Below are 12,818 nucleotides of genomic sequence, written 5' to 3'. Positions count from 1 at the left end.
CCAGTTCTTGATGCTACAAGTTTAGTCTCTCCATGACTTCAGACATCGGTAGTCCAGAAAAACAAGCTCTTTTGTTCTTCAGAACAAAATAGCATTTATGATCCTATTGAAAGTACGTTCTTGTTGTTGTACACAGTCTTTAATTATAGCAGAGATGAGTTGAATCTTTAATTATGATTAAACTAATCAGGCTACATAATGCGTCTGGGGCAGCACAAGCTTTTTATATATTCGGAAAGTGCTTTTCTGAAGTCAAAGGCCTCAACCCCATTCAGCAATTAAGCTAGACAATGTCTATCATCACCATTTAAGGTTCCCCTGACTCAAGTGGTATTTGACCCGGAGTTATGTGCATTCCTGTAAAAAATTCAAACCACTAGGGTAAATTCTGCTATTAGCCTTAGTCAAAATATTAATTAAACATGTATTGTGTCATATGTAAAATAAACAACGGAAATGTGACTCTTCTTTTGTGAATGAAGTAGCACATGTTCCTTCCTGTCATGACATATTAGTTTACCTTTATGTTCTGCGCACAAGAGATTTTGTTCCCCTCCCTGTCTAGATTTCAGATTTTTCTTCAGTCTCTTACACAAAGTAGTGCTGGTTGTTCTCTTGAGAAAGATTATATAACTTCAACAAGGGTCCAAATTCCTAGCTGCCATAAACTGATGTTACATCAAGGTCAGTAGAACAGCACAGATTTACAGCATCATGATCATTCAGACATAGGACTCAATCCCATCCATCAGTGTTTCATATCTTGCATCATCATTTGACACTCACTTCTAAAGACAAAATACAAAGATGAATTGAGCCCTCTGGGTTTTTTAGCTACTAGAAGTTGCACTACTTAACAGTGTAATTAATCTTTTCTATGGGTTGTTTTTTCAAACTAAAAGAGGAGTTGTCATAGCTTCAATTTCTGCCGTTTTTTTTCTTCCAGTTCTGTCCTTTGTGCATATTTTCTAGTTTACAATTAATGTTCATTCCTCTCATTAGTTTCTTCCATGCTTTTATTAGTTTGCTGCCTAAAGTCAAGCTTCAAATAGACAGCTGTATTGAGACTGTCAGTTTAGTGGGGTGAAAGATGTATTTCATAGGTTTTTTAGCAAGGAATTGACAATCACACAGTAAAGTAACCGTATGGTCTCTTAACACAATGGATCTGACTCTTGGCAAGTTGTTCTTAAAGACCACAAAGATAGCCTGAATGCTGAAAAATCCAAGTATAATCACACTAATTCAAATATCTGCAGACCTTGCTTTTCATCAAGAATCATAAGAAATTGCTCGTTATAAAAAGTATTTCAGCCATTTCACTTGGGAGGGTGGGGGGGGGAGGGGGGGGCAATACACGTGACCACTACAGTGCCAAACAATACTTTCAACCGCTCCATCCAATGATAACTCATCAGGCAACAGCAAGGTAAAATAAGAAATGAACACAATGGAGATCAGTTAAGATTTATTTTTGGCACCTTTTGATCTTTAGGCTGCTTTTGCAGCCTCATTTCCCCCTGTACCTTCCAGTTTCTCCTATTCAAAGACGGATTCCAGATTCCACTTGAAGGGAGAAAACAATCCAAACCCAACTTCATCACCAAAAAATTTTGAGGGTCACGTTTTGTACATTACCAGGTTTATCCAATTGGCATCAAGGTTCACGCATAAACCTCTCTCTCAGCAAGATTTACTCGTTCTTTCACTTCTACGTGTGTTAACACATATATTAAACTCACAGTAATGCTGATCACACATACAGAATTAAGCCCATGCTTAAGTATTTGCAGCAGCTGGGCCTTAGAGCCAAATTTATCCCCCAAGGTATTTAGGCATCTTTGTTCCTTTATCATTTTTGGCAGCATACAAATAGATGCAGATTTGCATATATTTACCAAGAGCATACTGCAGCCTGCAGCTACTGTAACTTTACTTGTAGCAAAGGTGTATGATTTTTTCAGAATTGCAAAGCATCTCAGCTACGAGGTGCCTTTGTGTATTTAACAAAAGCTGAGCTTGACTGAAGTATAGCGAGAAAGATCTGCAGTGTCTCACTTGACTCGTGTACTGATGTATCTCCAATCAAAGCTATCTGTAACACCAGCTTAATCAGTTAGTCTCTAACCTTGAAGAATAACTTATTAAAGAGAAGCACAAAAGAGAAGGCAGTTCAATAGCCATTTCAATGATACATAAATAAAGCTGCCTTGTCATGGTAAATTCTGTGTAATGAGAAAGTAGTATAAAACCTGACACTGATCTAGAAGCTTGGTACCTCAGGGCATAAAAAGGGGAAAAGCCATTTAATCACTGACACTGACTGTCTCCATGATCTGGTAAGAAGCTCATGCCAGTAGCTGTGCCCCATTGGGTGACCCTAAGCTAAACTGAATGAGCTCTGTGCTCTGGGGGAGCATAGCTGAGTGATAATGAATCTGGTTTGATGGGAGATGGGAAAGAAAACCCAACAAGATTTAATCTGCATTCAAATAGAAAAATATCCATTCTCTACCTATTCTATCCTACCCTGTAGTTACAAACGTTACTGAAAAAAAAAGTAATTGAGTTTCTGTTTGGAATAGCAGCCTTCCAAGGAAAGTTATTTGCAGACCACCTATATTGGAAGGGGACTTTATGCTAACAGTAAAGTCATTATTACATTTACTGAATGTTTACATGCATGATATCTTCACTTTTCAAATACAATTGATTTCCTAGGCACCTTCAAAACTTAGACAAAAGAGAAGCCTTGAAATATTACTCACCCTGACTGATTTCTCTCTATCTTATAAACTTCCTGTCTAGTTGCTGAGAATTTAGTTTCTACTGTTTTCAACAGTAGATAATTGAAAATTACTTTTCACTAAGAAATGTTAAAATCATTACAGGTTAATAATGCTCGGTTGGTGTTACTTTTTTTTTTTCATTTATGTAATTTTATATTTATGTATTTCTGACCATTACCATATTGCTTGGTTAGTATTTGTCTTCCTTTACCTCAAGTGCTTTGTAAAGCACAAAGCAATAGTGCCATCAAATTCTGGTGACCAGCCACAGAAAGGATAACAACTGGGACACTCAGAGGTAATGAGAAGCAGGGGGACGACTTATTCAAAGTCAAAGAATCAATGAAGCAATCCTCCATTTGATGTAAGGAGCTATCGATGTTAAAACATCTGTATTGAGTGTGAGGGGTGCTTTTTTTTTGGGGGGGAGGGGGGAAGTGTTTGGGGGTTGTTTTGGTTTTGTTGGGTTTTTTTGGTAAAATAAACATGTCAAAAAATAACCCCGTTCACCAAAAAATCACTTTGTTCAACCAGGACAGTAATGAGCCTACTCTAAAGGACTGGTCAAACAAAGACTGGACAATAAGGGCTAATGCAACCTTTATACATCTAGAAAAGCACAGAGAAGAAAGGACACCATCTTGCCTCTACACACAGGATCAGGTTTTTACAAAAGCACTGCATACAGCGTTGACAGCTACAGGTCAAGAACAGTACGGGTATACAAGAACATCAAAATGAGATCCTAGAAAATAAGCCTTATAATGTAATGGTCAAGGAACTCAATCCATGCAGTTTATTGCAGAGGAGGATAAAGAAGTGACTCAATCAGCATATGATGCTACCAACGCACAGAAGAGGAACAACAGCAAGGCGCAGGGGTTCAATCTCACAAAGAGGTATATAGCAAGACCAATGACAGAAATTGTAGATAGACAAATCTAATCTCAACACGAAACAGAAAGGTTACTTTTTGCAAGGAAGACAAGTAAACTGCCTTCCCTTTATCAGAAGATTTGTTAAACTTTCACCCTCACTTAGAAAGGAAAACAGATACACTTTATTTAGCTTCCCAGGAAAGCCTAGATGATGGGATAAGCGAAGACAAGCATGGCTATCTGCTACAACCTCAGAGCATAAGCTGTGCCGGTGGGCAGCTGGAGTATCTCAAACCCAGGCCTTAAGCCATCAAGTAGCTCAGTTGCCTTCAAATTCCAAGTCATAAATTCAAGTGAACAGATGTCACAGAGGTTTGCATACAAGAGGCAAAATCTTTTTCTCATTGCTGTGAACAAGGAATGCCTTAATTACAGGAAAGCCACTGTACTCTTGTTTGAGTAAATACCAGACTGGAAACCACACAAGAAATTAATGAAGTCAAGGTACTCAATCCAGCAATGGGAACTTAACTCCAGACATTTATTATTGCCGTAGAAGTTTATTCTATTGCGGAATATTCCTGCCGATAGGAAAAATTGAAGGCTTTAGCCAGTGGCTTTCTCAGCCAAAGAAGAGGAGGATCCTTCCTTCCCCACCCCCCCAAAAAAAAAAAAAAAAAAAAATCTCCTTATTCAAACATGGTGCCAAAGGCAATATTTACCTTCAGATTGCTAACATAGTATGAAACAAGTCCTGGAGGACAGATACCACCTTAGCGCTTAAAATAGAATTCCAGAAGTTTTCTGTTATTAGCTCATGTTTCATTACATGTGATTGGACATAATGCCATATATAAGAATAGGCACCCTCTATGGGGAGTTCAGGTATTGTAGAAAAAAAAAATAATAGAAAACATTCTAATTTATTTTGCTCTCAACAGAGCTGATGAGTTAAATTTAGTCTTGTAAACAGCTAGTTTTATAGGCTGCATCTATCCGCCTTACTATTTTCGTTGACTTAAGGGTACACTTTTAAACCAAATCTGTCACTCTTCTGCACCTACCAAATTTTGATTAACATTTTGCAGCTGACTTGGGGCACGCAAACAGGATCCATTTCAGAACAAGTTAACCAGAGGGTCCATTTCAGTACCACATCTAATACAATCCTACTGCAAATGGACACTTAGGCCACAGGACCAGACTAAAGCTAGCCTGAAGTACCCCCGTGAAATAGGTGAAGATTGGCACGAGGTCCCCAGCATCAAGTGTTTCCTCTCCAGTGCTGTTCTTACTGAGCTGTATTACTTACTAAAGTTCATATAGGCCTGGAGATCTGTGCATTTCTAGTAAGGAAGCACAACGTGAGTTAAAGTTTAAGCAGTGTAAAGTGCCTTGCACATGTGCTTTGCCGAGGCAAAAGCTTCATCTAAAGGCTCCAGTCCACCAAACTCTTGCGATATCTGTCTGTCTATATGCAGAATATCACATGCAGCCAGACCACTGAATTGCTTCAGGATGAACACACACCCTGAAAACTACAGGATTCTGTCCTTAAATTTTATTTTAAATTCTAAGAGAACATGTTTAAAGAGAAGGTCTACCATGAATAATTTTTTTTTTTTTAAAGAGTTCGTAGGGATGTTATCTTAAAACAAAAGACAAATTATTGAACTTCAAAACACAGTAATTGATTGAGGGCTTTAACTGTGAGAATTAAAGTATCCTGTTCCAAACCCCATCTTGACTTCAGGGGAGGAGGGGAAGCTATTTTTTTCCATATTAGTCTTTTGATTGTGCCATGGACAATGAACAGAAGTCCCAAATAGCTGCCTTGTCAGAGGATGCATAAAACCAAATAAATTACCCAATCACCATTATCTAAATTTCTCATTATATATTTTGAAATTTATAGCAGCTCAGCTTTCCTTTCAAATATATCTTCAAGTTGGCTCTTTCACTTCAAGAAGAGCACAATAGAATGCCAGATCTTTTTGAAAAGTCATTTCAGCGGATTATTTTCATTATACATCATGCTGAACTGCTTACATGTCTAGTCAGATATCAATCTCACCTGAGCCTTGCAGGATACTGATTTGCTCTCTGACGTTACCTAGATCCCCAAGGTTTCTAGCAACAAAATACAGGATGCTGCATATAAAGGAGAAAGTGACAGCCTAAGGATTAACCTGCTTGTTGATATTCATGTTCTACCACATCCCCTGACAAACAGAATACTCCAGGGGTCAGGCTTCATCCTAATCAGAAAAGAGAGAATACAGATTGTTTTGATCAGAACTACATGTGTCTGGAAGGCTAATCCAAAATTAATTAGATCTGGGCTGCATAATATTCATTTGGATTTGTAAACATGGTGACGGGGGCATGAGGATTATGCAGATAGAGAACAGATAAGGTAACTAATTTGTAGGTTGATGATGCTTTAATAATGTCAAAAATGCACTCCTTTGTCTTAATAATTGCTAAAAAATAAGAAATATTTTGCTGTAAATTAGTGCGTGTGGACGGCATTTAATTCAAAAATGAAGATGTTTTAAAAGTAAGAATGAGATACAGACAGAAACGGTTTTAGCGATTTAAACGATATTCAAATGAATGTTTCTATTCTGTATCACAGTAGTCAGTTCAGAGCAGTACAACCTCTTTAAAAAAAGACAACCACCTTTGATAATTGGAAACATACTGAATTTTTTTGAAATAATTATTACTCACTACCTTTTTTTAAATGATGAGGCAGACTTTCACATGCTGCAAGACATAATACTGTTTATTTCAGCAGTGCTGCAATAGTCATTTAATTTTTAAACAGCTTCCCCCTGCCCCCCAATTAACTGAGCATCAACCTTCATGTGCCAGTAAGAGACACAAGTAGTGTTTAATAATGGAAAAAAACAAACAAACAAACACCAAAACCTAAAAACGTCAAACAAACACTTAAGTTACGAGAACACCAGGACAGCTGATAATACTGTCCAGAGAAACAGACAGATTATCTGCCTAATTTCACGTGGCCTGGGAGGGGTGTTGGGAGAAAGAGTCCTCTGCAGGATTCACCTGAGGGGATGGGATGCAAACTGCAGACAGATCCACAGTCTGCCTGACACAAAGCATTGATCAATTTAGAGGGATGGAATAGCAATGAGAAAGCATGAAAATGGAAACTGCGAGTACTTACAAATTTGTTAACAAAAGTGCCTTTTCACAGACCAAGGTCATACTTATTCAGCTGCTAGATTACACATCCTTCCCCCGTCCCCATCAACACGAGCTGAGCGGGATAACAATCTTCACTTGTATTATGAGAATGTCACAAACAGACCATTTCTCATTTTCATTTTACAAATGGATTAGTGCTGTTCCAATTCATGACCCCGTTTCAATCTGCGTTCTGAGTGAAGACTTATCTTATTAAAACTGTACTGAGATTTTATCCTGTTACGTATATATTAACGCTCAATTGTTCTACATATAGAGTTTTCAGATAAAACTATAATATAAATATTTCAAAGAGAACTGACTGGAAACAACTTCAGAGAACTGCATGTTTGACAAAATGTCAGATAACAGCCCCAAAAGCTAAGAGAGAAGATGAGAAAGATAAAAAGGCTTGCTTAATGAATAAATCCTTTGGGACATTTTATGCTGTATCTGTACAATCCTAGTGCCTCTGTGACCCGACTCGTGACTGGTTTTCATCAGTACTATTGCAATAAACAAGTATGTCACATTAGGGAAATTGTATCAGAAGAATAAGGAAGAGAGAGAATTAAGATGTGGAGAGGTTCTCTTCTCATGAGAGAATAAAACGGTAATTCAGTAAACATTTTTGACACCTGACCACAGCGCCCCTGCAAAATCTGCTTTGGGGAAAGTGCATTCCTCGGTATTGTTTTACACATCGCCAAGAGACCATTTCCTTCTTCACCTGTTTACTGGAGCTTGCTTCAGACCTCACTACCTTTGTAACCAACCAGTTGACAGCTGACTTCTGAAATACCTACTTTCGTCCTTGGCAGGATCCAGGCAGAAACTGTATGAGGTATGCTTAAAGCAGAATACTCACAGAAATAAATAGGAAAAAAAAAAAAGCTAATTGAAACATTTTCTTTTTTAACATCAGCAAAGTCAAGAGGGTATGCTGCTGTGATTTTTAATACTGCTAAACACAATCCAAAGGGGATTGTGCAGCAACTGAAGAGACTGCTAACAATAAAAAAGGTATTTGCAAAGGAGAAGAGAGAGAGCAGTGATGTATTAAGGCTTACTCTATTATACACAAGCTAAAAAGAACTTTAAAAAGTGCTAGTCATAAGTTCTTTCAGAAAGAACAACTTCAGAATATTTTTTACACTAACATATTTTACTCTCAAGAAGCTAGCAGATATCAACTCCTAATTTGCTTGTAGCTCACCATCCATCTACATAAAGTGTTTTCCACCAAAGATGCTTACCTCAGTGTGAAACTGAAAACAGATACCGGTACAAAGCAGTTCTGACAATGACATATACTGTTAAGCACAGAAGCCTAGATTTGTGAAGTTATTCCACATAGCTATGCTAGAGTAAAATTAATCCAGCGAATATCCCCAAATATCCATACAGTTAGGTATAAAACTTAAAGATTCAGACAGGAACCTCAAAGCTCATCAGAAAAGTCAAAACCTGAGGGAGTAAATATGCTCAAAGTAATTAAAAATATTTTGCCTCTTTGGCCTAGAAAAATGCCAAATCACTGTCAAGCAAGGCAAAAGCAGAAGTAATATGACGGGGGATTCAATATCGCATATTTTCACTTACAAGAATAGCCCCAAATGGAGAGACAGGTTTCTGCTCTGAAAGTGTGAACTTGGTCTGGGAAATATAAAACTTCTCATTGCAAAGACTTTTACACTAGTCTAATTTGAAAGGTATGACCTTCCTGTGAAACTGGCAAGCAGTAGGGAATAAGTTCTTTAAAAGGGCAAGCCCTAATAGCAGGTAGCACAAGCAGCTTAAAAGAGGAGGGAATCAGGATTCACTGTATACCTGGTCTTAGGGAAGATGCACCTTACTGGGCCTTTTACCCTGCCTTTGGAGCAATAAGGTTAAAGCACAAACCCCAAAATCCTGCTGCTGCAGGCTTTGGACTCTGCTTTGTATCCTGGCAAATTCTCACAAAAAGGAGAAGGTGGGATAGTACAAACTTCTGGTCCTCTTTGAGGAAGTTATTGGGTGAGCAGCTGTCACACCCGTCTGCACCAAACCAGACACCAAAAGCCAACCAAAGAATCACTGAAGCAGGCCAAGCACTGCTTAGGCTTAGATGAAGTACTTGTTTTAAACATCTTCACTTCCAAAATACTATATGCCTCAGGCTTGGCAACATCCACAGGTTTACAAAGGATCTATTTTAGGGTATAAAGTGGGAACACAGAGCATTTGCCCAGACCTCCCATGAAGTTTTTACCTTCTTGGCTGCATGTGCTTCCCAAGCCAGGCTGTTCACTTCCACATGCATTCTGTGAATCCAACCCCTCTCACACTGACACAGTATTTATGGGATTGCACTGTGAAATACATAGGTAAAAATAGTCTGAACAAAGGAGATGAGATTATTATTATTATTAAAACCCAAAGGCAGTTCAGAGCAGTGCCATGGAGAGTTGTCCCAGCACTCTCTAACACAAGGGGGGAACAAGAGGCATCAGAGCTGAACATATTTTATCCTGAAAGCATGATATTATTCTAATTTAAGGAACACCCACATTCCCCCTCAGACTCTCTGGACTGCAGGGGTTATTCCTCTGTGGCTGCTCCTCTCCGCACGCACACACACAGAGCCAACTAGCTAGCTGTTACAATACAAACATTTCTGAGCTAGCTTTAATCTAGCCATTTAGGGAAACACACCATATAAATTTAGTGCAGTTACACAGACTGCTTGACTAAGTAGAATAAATCCATCACTTTCCATTTTCATCAAAAACTTGTATTTCCCAAGCATCGCTGTCCTAAACATGCTATGCTTACACCAATCAACAGGAGCACAGACATAGTTTGGAGAGACAAATCACTTCCCATCAACAAAACATGATTTTCAGTAAGCACAATCAATAATATGCCAACAACAGTTATTACTAGAATTTATACAAATGATGCCAAACATCATCAATTGCCACAGTATCATATATGTTCTACCTAAATGGATGAACACTAAATAACTTGACTGAGAAAAGTTCAAGATTTTATTTTGGAAAGTCATGTAAACACGAGGGACATATAAAATGATCTATGACAGCATTTTGCCTTATGGCAAAACACAAAGATTAGACAGAAAAAAGCATACGGATTAGAAAGCGATCAAATAGCAGAAGTTATCCAGCTGAATACATGCAAGTTTAAACGGAATATCTAGCCCATAGGGAAGACGTCAGTGGTTAGAGGTGAAGATTTAACACTGGAAATCACATCAGAAGCGACTGTGTTAATATAAAATTTGCATTAAACGTAGAATAATTATCTGAAGGCAGATATAGAGATATTCATCGTGATTGTTCTTTTACAAGCACTGCCTTTTGTGGTGAACATATGGGAGCAGACTATACTGTATAAGTATCTTGATACCACATAACTAGATCTACCCAAAGAGGACAGTACTTTTTGCTTTATTGTTGTCTAATCCAGTGTAACTATTACAGCTAAAGTTACTAATGAGGTATTTGTATACGTAAACAATCCCAAAAGGTTGTTTATCCAGCACTGCCCTTTCTCCTCAGCCACAGATTTTGATATAGTAATTTTAATTTACCTGTTATTTCACTCATTTTTTTCTGTCTATATAGGAAAAATGAATTACACGAATATAAATTCATTCATGTTTAAGAAGCATTGGGATCCTAGATTAACAAACCCCACCAAAAATATAATAGATCCAGAACATTTGTCTTCTGAGATGAATAGTATTAACATCGGAGAAAGAAGAGACAGAGAAACTGCTTGAACAGTAAAGATGTTTTAGTACTAATGAGCTGCTGACTGAGCACTATCCACAGCAAGGAAGGCATTAATATCAAAACAAGCAATAGAACACCCTCATTCTATACGTGCACATTATGCACAACAGAGCATATTATTAACCCTTACCTTTTTTTGTGCAAGCCCAGAGTTTTGTATGCAAGTGGCATAGTTGCAGTGTAACGGCTGCAAGCATACTGTAGCACGCTTTAAAGAGAGCAACTAGGACATACCACCAGAGAATTTTGAAAAGTTGTGTGGTGTCACATCTTGTAAATACACAATGCATTTTTTTTCCCCCCTCTTACTGAAAATAGGATAGCTATATCACCATAAAAAAGTAGGTTGAAGAGGCGGTTGTTTAGAATAGAACATCAAATCTTAGCTGGTTAATACAATTGCATTATACTCCTGAAATACATTACAGGGTCCTCTGTCATCCATTTACGACAAAAATCTACCAAAAAAACCAAATGAAAACCAAACCAACAAACAACACCCCCCACACCCCAAAAAATAAAAACAAAACAAAAAACCACACCCAACTATATTCAAGAAAAAAACCTGTTCTCAGGGCAGATCTACCTGGTATTACTTTTAAGACCATCTTAATCACCTTGGAAACTTGCTCCATTTTCCTATGCTATTTGCATAGTCTCAGTTGATGACTATTCCAAGAGAAAAAGATAAAACATACTTTACAGATAATTCTCAGTCCATCCTCCTCCTTTTATAAAAGTTTGCATATATATATACATGTGTATTTATAATTAGATAGAAGGGAAAAATGCAGAAGAGCCTGAAGAGATGAAGTTACTACATAGAGATAATTTTTCTTGCCCTAAGAATATTTTTGACATTTCAGAATTTACTTATTTTACACTATCACACCGAGACAAGTTAGGTACCTTTTGAAGACTCCTGATGAACTTGAGACATCCAGTTACTTTGTTGCTACCAAAAATCCCCAAAAGGGAAAGGTAAGAACATTCTCCTGCTTCAAATCACCTTCCTTCAGAGCATTTGGGGTAGCGCCTCTGGAACCAACTTGCCCAGGAACTGGAATAACTCCTGCTGGGCCAGTTCTCCATGGGACACATGTTAAGTCACTCAGGTGAGATGTAGAAAACCTGAGTTCAGTGGCCCTCCTGCAGCTGGGGCAGGGCAGGTGTAGCTCAGTCCCACCTCTCCTACATTTAGGTGGGTACTCATAGTCACCTTGTGGATCATCATTGAAAAGCAAACTGGCTTCTCTCTCATTTTGATCAGAAACAGCTTTGAAAAATATCTCGCATAAGAAAGAGATCACATCACACAAAGAATCTCACATTTGTGTGGGCATTTCCAGTTTTCAAAAGTCATCTGCCTCTTACCAGCAAAAAAACCCAAATGTTTTGCTAAAATTGCTTGAGCCGCTCAGTTATTTGCCTAGAGATCCCTCTCAAACTAAGAAACCCTGCAGCAATACCCTCTAAAAGGCACAAGATAGTCTTAGCTCTGAAGGACTTATGACAGGCAGCCTGGGACTGCAGGACAGGGGCACTTGAGGTCTGGGAAGGTAGTCCTGGCAGTGCGCAATGCTCAGCATGAAGTAGGCCACCATGAAAAATGTGTCCAAAAGTCACTGTCAGTCATACTGCAATGGTAAATATGGCATCTCCAGCTATAATGGTTATTATGAAAAGGCTAGGTGATTCTCAGTAAAGGTTAGACCAGAGTTTTCTAATTTCAACAGAGATTAGTAGTGTATTCGCAGAGCAGGCTATTCCCTTCCTGTAGGCTAAGTAACAGATGCTGAACAACTTGCACCATTTTGTTTGGAAATTAATCAATTATAAATTTTGTAGATGGTATATGATACTATTAACGCAGGCAAGTAATGCCTATCTGTTTGTTATTTTATAAAATACCAATGCAAAACTTCCAATGCTGCATAAAGCAACTTATTTCACTTCCACTGGTTATTTTTCACTTCTGCTACAGATATAAAACAGATACTATGAGGAAAGTTCTCTTTGATTAATTTCTATCCTTACCATTATAAATAAACTTGATAACTACTCTCAATCCATACTGGCAAATTAAATGTAGTTCTACATCAGTGAAAACAAAGGTTTATCTTCCAAGAGCTCATTTG

At 38.0% G+C, this 12,818-nt stretch overlaps 1 long non-coding RNA gene across 2 annotated transcripts in view; it reads right to left on the bottom strand.

Moving 5' to 3' along the window:
• LOC141737851 (uncharacterized) overlaps positions 1 to 11,735 on the bottom strand; it is a 76,132-nt gene extending 64,397 nt beyond the window's left edge. For both annotated transcript variants that reach the window (XR_012585249.1, XR_012585250.1), the window contains exon 1: positions 11,590 to 11,735. This is a non-coding gene — a long non-coding RNA (uncharacterized LOC141737851). The remainder of the gene's footprint in view (positions 1 to 11,589) is intronic.
• Positions 11,736 to 12,818: the final 1,083 nt, after the last annotated feature.

Source organism: Larus michahellis, chromosome 1, assembly GCF_964199755.1.
Source record: "Larus michahellis chromosome 1, bLarMic1.1, whole genome shotgun sequence".
NCBI lineage: Eukaryota > Metazoa > Chordata > Aves > Charadriiformes > Laridae > Larus > Larus michahellis.
This window is presented reverse-complemented; position numbering and strand designations above follow the sequence as displayed.